The following is a 19734-nucleotide window of genomic DNA, read 5'->3' on the forward strand; positions in this document are numbered from 1 at the left end:
GAGCACCCAGACGGACGGGGGAGGTGGTGGACGCGGAGAGGGAAGGGGTCAGTGAGGAGGAGGCGCGCCTTCCCCTTCCCCTGCCCTTCCCCTTCAGACCCCGTCCGTTCACCCGAGCCGGTTCCCTCCGGGTCCGTGCCCGTTAAGCGAAATCACAAGCGTGTACCTTGCGTGAGGGCAGACCGCGGGCCCTGAAGTGGATCTGGAATTTGATCTCTGCTCCCTGTAATCTCCTGTAACTGAAAATTTAGTTTTTCCGGCTGCTAACTGCTTTCTCTTTTGCATTCCCATTCTCCTCCAGCTAACTTCTCTCTGCGCTGCGGGTAGTTGGTTTGGTCACCTCACGTCAGTTTGCATCCTACTGTGACAGGAGTAAATGCTTTTCTGAAAAGATTCTTAGCAGTAACAGAGGTAAATGAAATTCTTTTTTCCCCCACTTTTTTTAGCTACAGACCCCCCCCTCCCCTTCCCTCTCAGGAATGCAGAGAGAAGCGGTATAGGCTGTGTTCGGTAAGTCTCAAGACAGAGCAAGTTCAAACAAGCATGTCACCTCCTTCTATTTCACCCTTAGATTCTTTTAAAAAGAAGTTAAATGTTAAAAGTAAGTCATAAGATCAACAACCTTCTTCAGAGAGTCATCTTGTAAGTCAAGATGCCCCAGGATACAACAGTTTATCTTTAAAAACCCTTGATCTCTTGGACATCATTAGAAGATTCAGAGGATCCTAAATTTGCCTCATTATGGTTCTTAGTCATCAGGCATTTTGAAAGAGAGTCTCCGTTTGTTTTATTATTTGTATACTGAAGGCAATTTATAGATTAGAGTTGAATACGTCAAAATACCTGGTTGACTTATAGATACTAACATTGCCTACAGCTTTTTGTTTATGAGAACAATCTCTGTAGAGGCTTGAAGCCTCGTGTTAATTTTTATGAGAATTATCTATTTGTATGGGCTTGAAGTAAGCATTACTTCTGCCTTCACATATCAAGGATTTTTTTTTTCTATTTTCCTTCCATCTGGAATTTTTTAGCTCTAGAAAAGAGCTAATCTTCATCTTTTTTTTTTTTCCTTTTTTTTAATTAAGCTTACTGCAGTAATACCTATTCAGTAGTACGCTGACTCAGAATTAGAAGCCAGGGACTGAAAACAAGTAAAACAAAACCTCAGAATTAGCTCAAGATGCCATGGATGAATAAACAGGCAAATGTGGGTAAAAATAATATACCAATAAAAGAGGTTTAAATACCTATTTTAATACTATTTCTAACCACTTTACAACAATATCTTATGTAAAGTTTCAATAGAATATTAAAAGAAGGATCGTAGCTGGACACCTCCACAGAGTTCAAATTTAGCTCTGCTGAGAACAGAAACAACACTGTTCTCTGTGAAAACTACTGGAGAATATACCCCTTTAATTTGTCTGATTAATAGAGGAGCTCTTCAAAAAATCAAGACTTTAAAATGCACATTTTAAAAAACTCCATGAAACTGGGAGCATTCCAGAAATTGGCAGGTATTAATAAACATCTGATTGTGAATATAAAGTCAGACTTTGATGCTAGACTTTTAATAAGTTAATAAGTAAAGCAGGAAAAACAAAACATACTTTAGATTTTACTTTTAATTGTAATAAAATTGCGTGCACACATAAATAATACTTTAAATTAAATTCCATGTATGGAATAAAGACATACCCAACTCAGCCCAAAGAAATCAACTAAACTGAGCTTTCAGTGAATTATTACAAATACTATACAATTTTCTTTAAGTTATAAGCATTGTGCTGTTTTAACAAGTTTATCCTTTGAAAAGAATTTGTAGAATATAAAGCAGAAATGTAATATTGGCTTATTATGTACAAATTACTTAGGTTTTGTAAATATGCATTTTAACAGATTGAGACAGGAAAGAAAAAATAAATTACTTAATCTGATTTCCTGCTTAACAGCTTTTTATGTAGTGTTTTGTGCCCTGTATCTTTTAGAAAGACAGCTAATATTACTTTGAAGATTCAAGGGAAGAATCCTTAAATTTTCTTTGGTAGTCAAAAATATACCTTACTTATGATTTGAATTAATCTGACTTTCTTTATCAACAAAGATCATTTTTTTTTTCACTCATGGAAGATAGAAAGCCAATTGTTTTTGTGTTGGTAGTGAAAGCAGGCTACCAATACATTATCTTTTCTAAAATTAATTCTAGATTTTCTTTTTTCAATAACGAAATGGTAATAATAAAGAAATTTCTTTATCAATTTCTCATACGGCTTTTGTTTGCATCGTTTGACTGCAGGCTTTTGATTATGGGGACTGTCTGCCCTGCTATCTTAATGAATTCCCAGGTTTGGCTGGGACCTTTAAGCATTATGAAACAAGAATGAAATGTCAGGCTCAGGCCTTCCTGAATCACGGGCAATTCTTCCCTAAATTCAAAGACAAGCAGAAAAGGGCCGCAACATCAGTTCTAATTTTAAAGTTAGGTGATAACTTGTCTTCAGAAAAGATCAATTTTACTTTGTTTTTCTTACTGGTTCTAAAGCATTAATTAGTTCTTTTCACGTGGAAGAAATGGTAAATCTTTTGAAGTCTGATGCGTCTGAAAAAAAGATTTCTTTTCTGTGCTGTGTGTATACTATTTATTCATTTTAATTATTAAGAAAATTTGAAGCAGATTGACTTGAATTATACGGCAAAAATAGTCCCATTGAAATGAGAAAGAGTACTTTTGGAATCTTGGGATGGATGAGGGTATTAGTATGGCCCAAATAGTCTGTCTTAAACGATTTTATTTTTCTTTTCCATCTTAATGAAGGAATTCTTGTGCAACTGATTCTAAGGTGTGCCAGGCAGGTCTTGAAAAAGGTAGAAATCTTTTAAGGATACAGAGGTGAAAAATTGATACGCCTTCCTGTCTCTGCAAATATACTAGTTTCAAATTTACTTAATTATTTTGATGTTTCCATTGTGTCTATGCTTTAGGTCTCCAGGTGCATTACAGAAGTTTAAAATCACAAATCACACAGTGTGTCCCATCTCGGTATACTGGAAAGAATGAAAAATTATCTAGCCAAGCGTAACATCTAGAGGGCAATCTCATACTCCAGCAGTGTGACTATAAATCTAGCAGTCAGAACAGTTCTGGCTGTGTAAATTGCATTGTTTTAAAGTAAAGGGGCTTAAGTAAGCTATGAAACTATTGTATTGCTGCATTTTTTACAGTTACCCTGTCTTCTTTATCTTGGGTTATGTAATTTTTCAATTTACATAGCTGCTGTTCATTTATTGATAACAAGAACTTTGCATTAGCATATCTTATTCTCTCTTTACTGGCAGTTTTTGGTCTTCTGGGAGGATATATTTGCAATAAGTATTTCATAATATTCTGCCACATGCCTATCTTCAAATTTCACATTCTTTCTATATGCAGTTTTACTTGAAGGAAATCAGGAGTTTAAACTGCAATCAGTGGAGTTTTATACGGAAATATTAAGTGATGGTGGAAGACTATTCCCTTGGTATGATTCCAAACTCTCTTTGGAGATCGCCCTACAGTATTGTTATACTGCATTTTAGCATGCTGTGCCTTGGATCCAGCAAAAGTGATAGGACTAGGCATAATGCAGATTTTTTGTAGATAACTGTTGAGCGGGTCAAAACAAGAACCCTTTTAACTAAAAATGATCCTCCTTTTCCTGAACCTTGAAGCTCAGATAAAAAGAGATCAAAATCCAAATCATGCCTGCTTTAAATTCTGTAAAGCCAAGATCACACCAGGCTGCCTACCTCTAATTATAATGGTTTATTCATTATCTTTGGTCTTTCCCCAACTCTCAACTTCTCCAATTTCTTTCTGTCTTGAAGAGAATAACTTTTCTCTGGGATTGTCTGGTTCTTCTGTAATAGGATATTGTCTTCATGTTATAGTCCATTCTGATCAGATGGGTCTAAATTTTGTATCACACACAGATTTCAGACAAAAGAATATAGTAATAAAGAGCTCAAGCATATACTGCTATCCATCAGATCTTTTAATACATCGGAAATTTATTTCTAAAGGAATCATTTTAAAGCAACAAAAAGTTTATGGTCATTTTGAGTTTCATTTAAAAACACCATTTTATCCTAATTTGTTGTGTGATTAAGTTAAGAGAGATTTATGAATGTAAGTTATTAAACTTTCAAAACTGAGATTTCTACAATTGTACTTGTTTAGACATCTTAAATTAGTAGCTGATGCAACCAAGATTTAGAGTTGTGCTAATATAAGATGGGAAGAGGGTGGCTGGTCTTGTGGTTAAAGCATGGGACTAGCTGCTGAGAGGTCTATGTTCTATTCCTGGTTGTGTCACTGACTTCCTGTGGGTCACTGGCTAAGTCACTTAGCTGTGGCTCATTTTGCTCATATATAAAATGTGAATAATACTTTTATTACTAAAGTGGCGTGAGATGCAAGTCATTAGTATTTATACAATTGTTTTATGTTCATTAATGGACTTGGTATATAACTGTTTCAGCAGATCAAACCCCATATTCCTAATGTAATTCCTTCTGTTCATGTAGTTTGCTATGTCTTCTCACACAGTAATTCATTGATTCCAGTAAAGACAACTGAAAACTCCTAAGTCCAAAATGTAACTTAAAGCATCTAGAGAACATTGCTTCCAGGTTCAAACTGAACATTTGTTCAGGAATAGAATTTAATAATCTTTTTAAGAGTGTGAGAAAGTTAGTTTTTGTGATATTTACTCCCTCATAATTGTTAAAAAAGAATTAACTCCCCCCCTCCCATTGTTTCTTTTGGAGGATTGTATGAAGATCTCTTGGCACTTCAATTTCCTATGACCTTTGTCCTGTTTTATAGTTTTTATACATTGTTGTGATGGAATCAATTTGAAATACTATTTTTAAAATCCCTGCTTTTTACATATTTTACCCCAGTCTCCAGGGTGCTCCAGATAGATGTCAGAAATACTGTCCCTCAACTAAATGAGGATTCTGTAGAAAAACAGTATACACTGCAACTGCCAAATCCCAGTGAAAGTCGTTGAATCAAGAGCATCTCCCAGTATACTGTCCAGCCTTAAGGATTAGTTTCTCAGCATTGCAGTCACTGTGGGATAGATCTCACAGTGATATTACCACAACTTTGATTTCCATTACTGAGAGAAACTCTAGAGGATTTTAAATTGAGGAGAATTGAGTTGATCTGTCTTTTTCAAATGGCTGGTAGATCAGGTTTATATACTTGCATACTTACAAACATAGGGCAGACGTACATCATAAAGTCTAAAAGAGAATTAGATGTTCAGACAATTATAGAGAGTTAATTAAATTAAATATCTTCATTAGTCTTTGCAGTAATAGGTTGCATATCTTCCAATAACAAAACCAAAGGCTAAAAAGCAGGTTTTTTTTGTCTTTTTAGTTAATATATATTAATATAGTGCTAAGCATCCTAAAATTATATAACTTTATTAATGTTATTTCTGAAAGAATCACCAGAAGGAGTAGCAAAACAATAAAATGTAATCACACTTTTCTTGCATCTCACAAAATGTATTGCAAGGGCTTTTTTCTTATTTCATGAAAGTTGTGACCACCTTGGTATACTCCAACAAAATAAGCTCACACACAACTCTGACTGCTAACTTTTACACATGGATTCACAAACAGTGTGAGACTCGTGACGGTAGCATAGTGAAGTACATAAATATTTGTAGTATTAGGGCATAATATTTTTCAAATGTTATTTTGTGTAAATGTGTACAGATGCTAAACTCGAAGGCCTCAGATGACAGTTAGTTTCTACTGCATAAACAGTATCTGCTTGCACTCTGATTAAATCACAAATCAACCCAAAAATGTGCTGCCAGCATTCATGAAATTTTACTGGGTAGAGAAGCAGTACCTTTAATTCTTATTGATCTTTGAAATAGCTATTGTATTAAGGTCATTGATGTTTCACTCATGCAAATAGTTCCATTGGTTTGTCAGCAGCTTTTCTGAATTGACTCCTGTTAGGCTTTTTAATAAATCATTATTTTCATTTAAGATCTTAAGAATATTTAAAAAATAAAATTAATAATTGGTTTTTAGTCTGTGCTAACCATTAGAGAATGCCAGGTAACTTTAGCAGTGAATCAGGGGCTATTTTGGGAGAAAAATATTATAATAATTTGCAGGAAATAACCTTTTTGTTCCAAAACAGCTGTCATTGAACACTATTATATCTACAACAATTAAAATTATCTTTGGTAACTTTTAGTATTTGGCATTGCTCCATTATTGTTCAGTTAAATATTTTTCAAGTATGTTAGGACTTCTGCCCACTGTGTTCTTGAAACCCTTCATTATCAATACAGAAGCTCTCTCTCATTTTTGTCATATTGTAATCTCTCTCATGGAATGACATTCCGTATCATCTGTGAAGATTATTTGTCATTTTATAGAAGGCTACAGGCCTTCTACTGAGCACTGATGACTTGACGTTTGCAGTATAGAATTTGCTTTTTAATATTAAGTGTTGAATGCCAAAAAATAATAATAATAGTAAAAGAGAATGTACTAGCTAACATGTAAAGTGAGTTAGGAAACATGTGCAAACATCCTGGTGAATTTAAATAGCTGGTTGGATCAGAAATGGAGGAAAAATAACATTGGGTCAGGAACAAAACACAAAGCAGCCAGAAACCTTGTATTTCTAATTTAGGATATAAATACTCACTGCTAAAAATTCTTTGTTACAAAATTTAATTGATTAAAAAAGGGCAGTTTTAGGGAGTGTTGTTGGTTGGTGGCTTTAATATGTGTCAGATACTAATTAAAACTATTTCCACACTACTGGGACTTGTCACTCACTCAGATTGAAATTAGTTGATATGTAACATTTCTTGTGACTTGTTTTTCAGAATGAAATTTTTATTATTTGTATTGTAATAATCTTTGAGTATTCAGTATTAGCAGAGCAGAACTGAAATAGTATGCTGTTTAAAGAGTCCATCATACATATGTAACACACGGTAATATGTTATTGATAGCACATTTACATGTACAGTATGCTTACTTGGATTTGCATCGGTATTAATTAATATAGAAATGTCTCTTCAATGTGACATGTATGTATCAGGTGCCGTTAAAGTAATTTCTCTATGCAAGATTTTACTCTGTGAACTTAATTATTAGTATTTTCTTACTCCATGTATCGTTGTGTAAGCAAAAAAATGTTATCTTGGGAATATACACGACGTTGATTTCTGGTATTTGAGTCATATATATAAATAAATGACAAAATATGGCAGGTTAGTACACTGTAGGCTATAACTTGGTGACCTACTGTTGTTACAGTGAACTAAAGTCAGCTTGAGGACTCTCTTACTTGCATTTGAAAAATCCTGTTGTTTGGGCCAGAGCATCCTGTTATGTGTTCATCTGTCTTTGTGGACCTGTCATTTTACTAAATACGGTTCTTTGGCCCAGCAGTTGAACTTGGAGTACTAGCTTACCAGAGCATGAAAAATATGAGTAGATAGGGCAGAAAATCTGATTAAATTAGGAATTTATGATTGAAATTAAGTTGTGTTTCTAATTACAGAACAAATATATTTATTTGCAAAGTATGTTTTTACCATAGCTCCACTTTTTAGAGTATAATGGTACATACTGGGTCACAACTGAACTCACTTTTTCAGTAACAGCTGCTTTTCCATAATTTGTTTTTTCAATAATCATTTACACTGTATTCAGATGAGTATGGTGTGAGGAGAACACTCATAGATGTGAGTGAAACGTAAGTGTAAGGTAAAAAAAAATTACAGCAAATTCTTCCACAAAACTTTCAACTTACTGGGGAATAGCCCTGATAATTTACAAGTCTAAAAATAGATGGTTTACTACTGAGAGAATATAGAAGTTGCAACAAACACTTTTGGGGAGAAAAAATAGAAGTCTTGTTTAACTTGCATTGTAGACTGTGACCTGGACTACTTTGTCCTTCAAGGACATTTTTGCAGGCAAGGTAGAACAACTTCTCTGCGTTACAGTAGTGTATGATGGAGTGAAAGCATAACAACAACAGATGCCTAAAATGTGAAAAGCAAAATTTCAGACTTAATTTTGCATACTATAATGCTAGATGCAGAGTATGAGTATTGCAAGATTTTAACTTTCTTTGGAATTATTGGGAGAAAAAAGAATTATTTTTGTCTTTAGATATATATCCAGAAGACTACTAAAAATGGAAAAAATACTGTTGGTTTTAAGAATTTAGCCTGTTCCTCTGAATTAAATTATTGAAATGTCTAATCTTAGCTCAGAACAAAGAAGTGATTTAGGGTAACTGCTCTCACATATGGCAGCAAACTCCTTCCATTCTAACTTTTCTGTCCCCAGTTTCCTGTTTACTCATCACACAGATCCAGTCTCTTTTTGTCTGGAGTTCTTTATCCATGAGTGTACCTTTTTACATGTATTTCTTTACTGATGAGGTTAAAAACCTCAGCTACGTTTGTACTGTTTTTTTTTTTTTTTTTTTACTTCTGTTGTTGTTGTTGTTGTTAGAGAAGATTCCTGTTTTTTAATTACATGATGTGATCTCTTACAGCCTGATCTGTTTACCAGATCAAGTTTTTAAGTGCTCTCAAACCTTTCTTTAAATTAATTTTTATATTTTTGAGAAACCTTCTTGTAAGTATATATGCATTTCTATTACTGGCAGTATTTTTTGAAACAGGACAATATATCTTATTTCCCAGTTATGTTAATTTACTTTTCTAACATTCTGAAACCACTTAAACTGGGAAGAACAGACGATGATTTCTAGTAGCCAGGTGAAATTAGGAATGTGGAAAACAAAGTAAACTAACCTGCTCTGAGATCTGTTGGTATGACAGCAAAACCAATTTAGTGGAGGTTAAATTCACCTCTTTCTGATTGCATTATCTTCCTGTCTTTTAAGAATGATTATTAGAATATTTCATTATCACGTATCTCTAAGATCTGGTAAAAGGTATTTATGAGAACATATTTGTATATTCCTTCACACATCTGAAAAATGATTTTATAGTTTTTTCTTTTAAAAATTTTGAATAGTGTTGACTTCCAGCTACACTTTCAGTTGTAACACTGTACTGCTTTTTCCATATGCCAATTATCTATTACAGTCTGGTTCCTTAAGCTTAAATAATAACAATTGAGCTGATGCTGAAGCTCTTCCATATGACCATTTGAATAAATTATAAAATATCTCCCTAACTAATTTCAAATTGAAGTATGTCCCTCAACCCATATTGGAGGCAGAGAGTTGCCCTGGATGCTTGACAGTCTCTCTTAAAATCCCTTTTAAGTGAGAAAATTGTTTTAGTATCTTTGGTTTGCTTCCTTTTTTTTTTTCTTTTTTTACCCATTGGAATTCAGTTAGAGGAACATTATCAGTCTGCCTACACCCCCAAGTTTTACAAAATAATTTCTTTACACTTTTGTTCTGTTAAAAGGCCACTTTTCACCACAAAATCACCACTCTTGCTGATGCATTAAGACAGTGCAAGTGGGCATATCCTGCTGTCAGAAATGTGCACACATGTGACTTACAACAGGAATTGTGTGGGTGTCTCAGATCAGAATTTGGTCCAATGCATGCGCAGCCTGAATTAGCATCCCCTTTTGCTGTGCAGTAGCAAAGAGCTTCACCCAATGTCCAAAAAAGGGAAGAGTGCATCGTGATCCGCAAGAGTGCAGCTGGGGTCCCCGGGGTCCGGCTGGGGCCCTCAGTGGGTTGGCTTCCTAATGGGAGAGTGAGAAAAGGGAAAGCAAGGAAACTTAATAACGTAGTTGATAAATTGTGTGTATGGTTGGGGTGGGGTCACAGACAAAAGGAAAAGAAGGTTTTCTGAGGTTTCTTATAACAAGGAGCAGATTTTCTGTGTTCTTCTGACCTCATTATTGCATTAACTGAAACACTGCCTTGATTTTCTTTCTGTGCTTGGGGAAGCAAGGAACTAGGAGGGCTTTTTTTGATCTCTCATGGGTACTTTGCAGCAGTGATTCCAGGTGTATGCTTCGGAACACATCTTTTAGTAAAAATGCCACTAACAAAAAAAAGGTTGTTTCTTCTGATTCTCCCTACTGTGTTAATTAGATAAGTTTTCTCTTCTCAGCTTTTGCCAAATGTCGTTAAAAGGGATTACAGATTAACACAAACTAGTTAAAAGAAATACTTTCTTAATTTAGAAAGTTATGCTTGTTGTGTAGGGCACAACAATAACAACAAAATTGCAAACATCAAACCAAAAGTAAAACAACTGTCAGAATGATGATCAAAAAGACTTTCCAGAGTCTTTAGATTGATTCACATAATACAAAACATTAAGGAAAAACAAAATGTGATTAGAAAGGGTTGACTTCCTAGGTCTCCCTTCTACTTGCATTTAAACACAGAACTCTTCATAACTTTCAAATTTCCCTTAGAAAAGCCTATATTTTCTGAGTCCCAGAGACACAATAGAAACACACCTATGCATGTGCTGCAGGCTGCAGTTTGCCTGAGATGAGAAAAGTGAGTCTTGAGTGCTTGAACTTTCTTCCCTGCCTGAACAGTGCATCCTGTGATATATGTTCCCCAACATCCATCCCATTTGTTCTAGTAAGACCATGGCCAATCTAACAGTGGGAAATAAAATTCAGAGGAATAATTCCCCTAAAAGATTAGGACAGCATTTGATGGAAGAAGGATAGCTGCAGTTTGGTTAATCACCTTCTAGCCAGCTATGTTTCAGAAAAGACTAACTGCAGGTGGGGAAAATTTAGAGAGGACATTTCCAAGGTGTGTGTGCTTCTAAGTTTATTTCATAATAGCATGTGTTTAAGATCATGCGCATTGGAACTTCTGGAGAATAATTTTTTTATTTTTTTTCTGTCTATAGAATTTCTCTATTTTTTGCTTGCCTTTTTTTTTTTTTTTGGTTATTTGGTTATTTTCTCTTTTGATGCTAAATTTTTATGTCTGCTTTGAGCTTTCTAAAAAAAATAATAAAAAAGTTTCTTAGATATGTTTTGTTACCTATTTTGTGATTAGAAAAACTGGCATTAGGTGAGACGTTGATGAGAAACAGAGACCTGAATTACCTATCGTATTCTTTTAGGTGAATGTCTTTCACTGGTAGTTTATGGGTAGAAATGTTAAACATTAAAAATTTGCTCAATTGTGTAGAAGATGCTTTGAGTAGATAAATGACCCTGTAATAACTTAAACTCTTAAAGCAGATGTTAATTAGGCTGTGAGTAATTTTTAAAGCATTACTATAGTGATAGTTTCCAGACTGGTCTCTGCTCAAAGTTTAGTTTGGGAAATTCTTTTTACAAAGTGGCTTTAGTTGTTCCTGGTGAATAAAAATGTTTCCATAAGCTATTACTTTTTAATGTTATTTTCACTGCTTAAACCAGTTAGGTGATTTGATCTGTTTATGGACTTCCTTAAAGTATGGAGCTGAAGGATTGAGCAGTACCTTGAGAGACAGAAAATTTGAGGAAGATTTGTATGTCACCAAATATCTTGTGTATTCTTTGTTGATTTAAAAAGTAGCACTGTAGTACTAGCGCTTAGACTTAGACCACAACACCACATATGTTTACATGCATCTACTGTCACTGCCATGGAACTACTTTAATGTAGTAGTTATTTGTTTGTGTGTGTCTGTGACTGCAGGAATCAAGACTTTTACTTATGTCTGATGGTAAAATAAACAAAATATAATATCTTGCTCCTTTCCTCATAATTTTGGCTAGTTTCTGAGGGGGTTCTTTGCCCCAGCTCTTTGGTTTTGGTGACTGGTCTGCAGTCCATTATGGAAAACAGCCGTTTGTGAACGGTAGAATAAAACAGTTACTTGCCTATACCTTTGTTTCCCAGTTCTTAAATGCTGTTTCATATTCCTGCAGTTGCATGGGTGAAAGCTATTAAGCAGACAGAAATATTTGTTCCTCCTGAAAAACAAACAAACAAACAAACAAAAACCCCATACTTGACATAAGTGACAAAGGGGAGAAAACTAGCTTCTATAAAGTTACTAAGTTCTCTAAGATGTTATACGAACACCTGCTTTGCTCAAGCGTTAATCTGTGCCTGCAGATGACCCTCGACTTGTCCTCCTCATGGACAACTTCTACCTGAATCTTTTCTGTGGTTACAGGTGCTCTTTTTTTCTCTTTAAGTAACCGTGTGCCAGGTACCTCTGTTTGGCCACTTTGTTGGTGGCTCATGATAAAGTGTTAAGACTGAGAAAAGACATCTTTCTGCACAGAAAGTTTTTGATGGATAGTAGTGATCCTTTTTGGCTGTATGTGCCAGAAAGGATGTACAGACACAGCAAGGAGCATCTTTATGTTTGATTACTACAACACCAATGAATCCACTTACTAATAAGATTAGAAGTGGTGGATTATTAGTAAAAATTGGTAATGTTTTCCTAATTGCTTCACAATTTAAATGGGCTTCTACATTGCAAAGATAATTGGAGGACTGTTGATATGACTCAAGTGTAGTAGTGTGTGGGAAGCTGTACTAGAAGAGAGTAAGAGTGCTGCACAACAGTTCTTAGTGTTGTTACAACTTGTCAACATCAGGGTCTTGGGCCCACCTAGAGAAGTTAAAGGTCAGTTGACTCAGTAGCTATCTATGCAGGGAGGGTTCTTCTAACAGTGGAAACTAGAGGAGGAGGTACAAGATTTAATGCTTATGATTTCAACTGTACAGATTCAGATTAAGAATATAATTGAAACAAGTAATCTGGAAAGCTCTGTATTATTACCCAAAGCCTTCAAACTGACTTTGAATATATTTCTAGAAGATATGGTTGATTTACCAGGAATTAGCTACAGGTTTGACGGAGCAATTTTGGGAGAAGTTTCTATGGTTTATAGGGGATCAAATCAGATAATAATCTTTTCTGTCTTTAACATCCACAACTTTTCTTGATGTGCCTGAATTTTAATGATTGGTAGTATCAAGCAATTATTTGCCTTTGACTGGAATTGTTCTGATACATTCTTTCTCTATGTAAAGTATTCACTATGGTAAATACTTTAATTATTAGTAAAATCCATTAAATATTTCTCTTACCATCAGATTTATCATCTAATGTGTTTTTTTTTCTCCCTGTACATTTCCTTATTCCTTCCGTATTCTAAATGAAAGAACATCAATGCCTCCATAGCTATTCACAGTACTTTATTCCCTATGTAATACTACTTCTGCTTTATAGTTTAATTCTGTATTTAATCTTAGCTTCCTAAATGTTTAGATTTACCACTTTCTGGTTCTTCTCTAGTTTTATACAAATGTGAACGATTTGGCAAGTCTGACATCACATGTTCTGCCAAAAAGCAGAGGAGCTAATTGAAATACTCTGAGTATTTCAGTTTCAATGTGTAGGCCAAATTCTCAGTTGTCATCAGCTCAGTTGTCGTAATCATGCAGCTCCTCAACAGTATGTGGAAATATGCCGATACAAATTGAGACTGTAACCTACTATCTGTAATTGAGATCCGTTGTTTAGCTGCCTGATGGAAAGGAAATTTTTTTTACATCCTGATGCTGTTTTCTCCAACAACATGGTTTCTCAGTAATTGCCACCTTTGTCCCCCTCATTACAGAATGTGCTATATCTAGCAGCTAAGATGAACTGTTGTACCATCCAGGATTGAATGGGGCAGCGGTCACATCCACTCTTGGCAAATAGTTTCAGCCTTGGATCCTGTTTCTTGCATCCTGATGCTGAGCGTTCTGTTTACTACAGTTTTCACAATAGCCTTTGAGAACGAGTACTCTGGGAACACAATAGTGTACCTCCAAAAGAGTTGCCAAGAGGAAAAAAAAAATAGACTTCCTTCTTTGGCAGTGGTAGAATATAGGTAAGGCTAAAGCAGCATTCTTAGCCAGCAAGAAGGGCATAACAATATATTTTGACTCCAATAACTCAAATCAAGTTTCCTTTGAGCAACTGCTTTTTTCTTAGACACAGGGAGTTTAGAATGACTTTTCTTTTTAAAGATGATTGCATATAGAGGATGGAGGGAAGGAAGATGTATTCAAGTAGAAAGGAAACTGAACATCTCATAATTTACAACCTAGTATAGATCATAGTTAGCAGGGAATGTAATTTAAAATAAAGGATGAGATTAGTACCTATGAAACATATTAGGATATCTTGTTTATAGGCATTGTGTTACAACTACTTAATATCATTAAGACAAGTTCTAATATGAGAAGTAGTGATATCATGAAGACTCAAGAGAGGTTTCTGGAAGTATAGGAGCAGATAAAGAATGAACCATAATGAACAGAACTACTACTTTTCATCAGGTAAACTGATGCTTAATCTAGTTTCCAAGAGGTCTGAATTTTTTCATGGGCAGGAGAAGGAGAGAGGAGGTGAGGTAGGAAAGGAGGAGGATATCCCTGCTGCTTTTTTCTCATCTTCTGTGGAGTGTGGAGAGTGGAGACAAGAGTGGCAGACCTGCCACTGAGGCTGGGGCTGGAGACCAACCATACTTCCTTTTAGAAGCAACATGGCAGAGATAATGGTACTAAAGGACTGTCAATGTTGTTCAGTTTATATTACAAAGGAGAGTGCATGTGTAAAGAGATGGAAGGATAAAATCTAAATGAGAGTATTTTTGGGGGTTTGGTGGTAGGGGTGAAACAGAAGAGACAGACATTTCAAAAAGGAAGAAATAGGCAGAGAAAATAGGTGGGTGAAACTTTGGCTTCTGAATCCCTAATCATGAAGATTTCCTTATGGACTATTACAAACTTTAGCAGTATGGATGTTGATTTTCATTTGCCTAATAAAAGTGAGAGCTGTAGTCTCATAACTCAGGCACTAGCCTGATTGTGGCTGTTGTATATGTGTGAGTCTTTTTTCAATTACAGTGTTAGTTTTGTTCATCTTTAAAAGCATTTACAACAGAATTAGTCAGACTTCCACTCAACTCAAAAGACATGTTTTTTAAATTAAGCTTCTACCAAAGAACAAATGGATTTAAGCTACAGGAAAAAATATTTCATAGAACTTTCAAAAGTGCAGAAAAGCCCCGTATTTATAAATTCTAGAGGTCTGATGAAACCTTGCTTTATATGGCTACCTCTTTTTCTTCTCCCTGCTTTACTGTGAAGGACTAATGCCTCTGCTTTAATTCTCAGTTTCTTTGAAATAAAATAGGGCTTGTACATTAAATGAAAGCTTTTCCCAAAATCTCACCTTCTTTATTCAGCACTTCTAATGCCTGTGTTTCAGTAATTACTCTGAAATTGCTGGAAATAGTGACAACATCAATAGAGTATAGGTGAGATATACATGGGTCATCCATAGGGCAGGTGTACCCTGGTAAGGCATGTTGGAGACTTTTTCATGTTTTACTGGCCAGATGCAGTGATTGCTCTGGGGAAGGGGAGGATGCGAGAATGAGCGTGGGCGGTGCACGGGAATTCACTCTGGTTGGCTGAAGGCTCAGCTCGAAGTAGAAATATGCTGACTTTTGTATGTATGTGATAAATGTGTTTTAAGAATAGCAGTGATTTCTTAATCCAGTTTTGCAAGTACAAACAATTACAATGCCTTGTAAAATAGTTGCTTAGATTCCATAGTCCCAATGTAACAAAGATCAAAATGCTTTTCAGCTTCTGATGATCACTTCTACTCCTAACCATTTGGAGGATGAGGGGAAGGAATATCAGAATTTGAATCTTTATATATATATATATAGTATGAACTTGGGTAAAATATCAGGAATGAATTCTGCTATTTTTAATTTACTCATGGATGGCAGTAAGCATTTGTGACTTTAAATGCAGTTGCTGTTTCATACTATAAAATGTATATGAGGTTTGGCAACCCAGTGTCCATTGAAGCACAGCAGAAAAGCATTTTACTTCAGGACAAGGTGAAACAATTTTTGCTTAACACTTTCTATGTTAGTGAACAATTTACTGGTTTATGCTGTTCTGTTTAAGACATGGGAGATGGAAGTAAATGTATCCAGTTATCTGTTATGAAAGGGGAAGGAAAGCACATTGTGGCATTTAAGCTCTAGATACTGTAAAGCACCCAACTCTGGAGATGTGCAGTACTAGGGTATTCTCGTTATAAGCCCAGTCCCTAATGAACAGGAGTGTACTGGCATTTGATCAGCATAGTGTGACACTGCTGGCAGGATTTTGGGGGTGGGTGGGTGTCTGGGTGCACCTGTGGGAGGTAATCCCAGGACTGATCTGACATATTGTCTGAATTGTCTTGCATGGTAAAGGGAAGTTATTCTGCTAACACAAGGCTCAACACTGAAGCAATTTACCCTTTTAAAGTACGACTTACAGAGTCTATGTGCAAAGATGCAGGAGGATAAAAATGATGAAAATGTGGGTGTTTAACTGGGATGCTACACTGTTATGAGCTTAATTGCAATTGTATCTTTCCTATAGGTAGCGCAGCCAAGACCTGTTTCAGAGCCCGGGGTGGGAAAAATAGGGCTTATTTCTCTTCTTTTTCTGCTCCCTCCTTTCCCTCCCATCTCCCTATTGTCAACTGGGGGAATTTGGCAATGCGGTTGTGTGCGCATGCACTTGGGTTGGGGCCAGAGGAACAACCCCAAAAGCCTCCTTCCTGCAGCTGTTATAAACAAGAAAGTGAAATTTAGTGCCTGCATATACTCAGCCAAAGAACTTGACAGGAAAATTTTAATTGTAGGGATGGATTTTTTTGTTTTGTTTTGTTTGGTGTTATTTTTAGAGTGCTATCTAAGGTTTTCTTTTATAGCAGGCTTTATTTTTCATGTTATATTATTTAAAATTAATGAAATTTAATTTATTTTAAAATATAAATTAAATATACTATTTAAAATCATGCATTTATTTTGAAAAGGATCTTGCCATCATGGGTAAAATATAGGACATGATTTGGCTGTATTTCTGTAGGTCATTCAGTTATTTGTAGCCCACTGTCTCTCTGTTAGTTGTATTATTTCCTCTTTTTGCAAGACCTTTTCATATAATTTCTCATTGTCTGGAGGCGGAAGTTTCCAAGCTAATGTAGCCCAAGCTGAGTTAAACAAAAAAGTAGAAATGAGGAAATAATAAATGTATTTGAATTTTACCATGCTTTCAGTTTTAATAGCACTGGGGCTCTTAACTGCCATGCACGTATTTTGGAAGAAAAGCTAATACAAGTTTGTTGCTACACCCCGTTTATAACCTGAAATTTCCTGATGGCTATGGGCAGGAGAACTTGTCTGATCAAGAAGTGGACAACTCCACTACTCGATTGGGGGTTACTCCCCTGTTTGCTGTGGAGTACAGGGTTCATGGCATGTGATTAAGCAACTACATATGGCATTGCCCCCTGCTGGAAAGCATGTGAAATACCTTTTTTTAAAAAATATATTTTATTATTATCATTTAATTTATTTTTAGTTAAACATTTAAAAGACGATCACTTTTTTTCTTAGTTACTCAGGAATTGTGTCATGGTACGCATGTTCCTCCATCCAAATTGATGAATGGCTGCAGTTTTCAACATTGAAACTGAACTTAATAAAGAAATTGAATAACAATTTCTCTAAACTTGTTGTGTTATTAAGACAATAGAAGCTTTATTTCAAAACCAAAATAGAACTGAAAGCTGCCTTATCCAGATTTGTTTTGTGTATCCAGATTGATCTTGCAAATAGCATTTATTTGGTCTTTAATATTTTACATTTTAATGTAATAATAAGCAGTCATTCTATTATGTTCTTTCAGATAAGTTCAAATCCAAAACATAGGTGTAAAGGTGTAAGACTCTTCCAGGAACAGTTACAAATAAACTGAGAATAGTTAGTAGCCATCTCACAAAATCAATAAGATTGATCTTGTATGTGTCTGCATCAGACAGAAGTTCTATCAGATGGTTGTTTGACATTGGTGGAACTGGGTGTGGTAGCAGTTGAACTGGTCAATGCCTTCGTTTCTAGTGATTAATGTAAAAGCAAGGAACTTATAACACGTGAACATTTTCTTAGCAGCAATTCAGGCAATGGTGTAATGATTGGAACAGTCAATGAGTGACAAACCACTAATTCCACACATAAGCAGTATTACTTTCAGGATCTATGTGCATTGCAGAAGGAAGAAGATAGCAGAAAACTTAGGTGAATTAATATACCCTACTCATTTGCCTTCTTTTTGCTTTTGTTTTGATAATATTGTAGGTGACCCAGTATCTTAATAGAAGTTTTCTAGTACAGAAATTTTCATTGTGAGATTTTTTATAATATATCAAGGAGCCAACAACCAAAGAACAGTTACATCTCTAGTGAGAAGGTGGCAATAGACTTGGAAGGTCCATTCTGACCAAATCTGCTTAACAGAAGAGAGAAAATAGGCCTTTTACGTTGAAGTGAGTCTTTGGTATATATTTTCAGTACGCTGGTACAAAAGCTTATGTTGTGAGAGTAAGAGAGAATACAGGTCACTGAGTCACATACGGATTACATGTCCTGTGTGCATTGTGAAGCAAGACACTGATGTGAACTCTTTTCTCTTGGTAATTGAAAAGCAGGTCGTTGGGGTAAGATGCATGAAACTACTAAACATCTACATATATAAGACTGCAAAAGATTTCACTGATTAGAAAGTACCTCTTACTGATGTTGGTGGTTCCTTTTGGGAATCTCCTCTTCCTCACTCAGAAGCATGAAAGAGTTGCTAAGACTTAGGGCTAATGCTGTTCTGCTCGCTGGAAGGTGGCACACAGGGATCCAGTGTAAGCACACTCACGTACCCATCTGGGCGTCTGTCACTGCAGGTGGCACTGCGGCGTCTAGGGGCACGGAACAGCTCAGCTATTGCTCTTCAGTGTTTCGCTCAGAGGGGTCCTAGCCTCTTGATTCCTATCAATCAATGTTTGGTCCCTGTGCTTTTTCTTTCACAATGGAACATGTGTATTAGTGTTCTGGTATGCTGCTCAATTCGTCGCCACTTTTCTTGTAAGGCAGCATAATTGGTCATAGCTGGCAGTTACCTGCTTTTCAGGATTTTTTGGTAAAATAACTCTGAGAAGGTGACTGGTGCTTTGGGCAGAAAGGAGGCTTCTAATTTTTGAATCAACATGTTTTCCTCCTCCTGAGCTTTGAGATTTTTACTGGTATCTTCACCAGTAAAATATTTCCTCCATTAAGAATATACCCTGTGAAATGCTGATACACACACACAAAACAAAAAAACCACCACCCATGCTTCCATTTGTTTAAAATGGAAATCTCCTTGTTCTAGGCAGCAATTTTGCAACTTTATGGCCTTCTCTGGCTTCAGTCCTCCTGATAGTACACACCTGACTTGCTTATCAACCAAGGCTAAAAATAAATGCATTGGACTATTTTTGTTGTGGGTTTTGTGAACAGAGGATGCTTACTGTAGCAGCAGATTGGGTGCCAATATTTCACATAGAAAACCAGTCTCCTCAAAGCTCAGTCTGTTCCAAGAAGTGACCAACTCCTACAAGAATGACATAAATTAGCTTAATTATTGTAAAACAACTTTCAGCACTGTTGCAGCAAGATCAACTAAATAAGCAGAAAATCCCTTAGCCTTCTTTATATGTCAGGAACTAAGTAATTGGGGGGGGTTGATCAGTCACCCTGTTAAATCACTTTCAATGCTGATTCAAAAGGGCATGTTGCTGAAAACCACAGTTGGCATTGAGATGC

At 35.8% G+C, this 19734-nt stretch overlaps 1 long non-coding RNA gene across 1 annotated transcript in view; it reads left to right on the forward strand.

The window, feature by feature from the left end:
* LOC310880464 overlaps positions 1-19734 on the forward strand; it is a 29481-nt gene that overhangs the window by 199 nt on the left and 9548 nt on the right. The window contains exon 2 of the long non-coding RNA XR_014571708.1: positions 302-411. This is a non-coding gene — a long non-coding RNA (uncharacterized lncRNA). The remainder of the gene's footprint in view (positions 1-301; positions 412-19734) is intronic.

Source organism: Anser anser (assembly GCF_964211835.1).
Source record: "Anser anser genome assembly, chromosome: 12".
In the NCBI taxonomy this organism is placed as follows: domain Eukaryota; kingdom Metazoa; phylum Chordata; class Aves; order Anseriformes; family Anatidae; genus Anser; species Anser anser.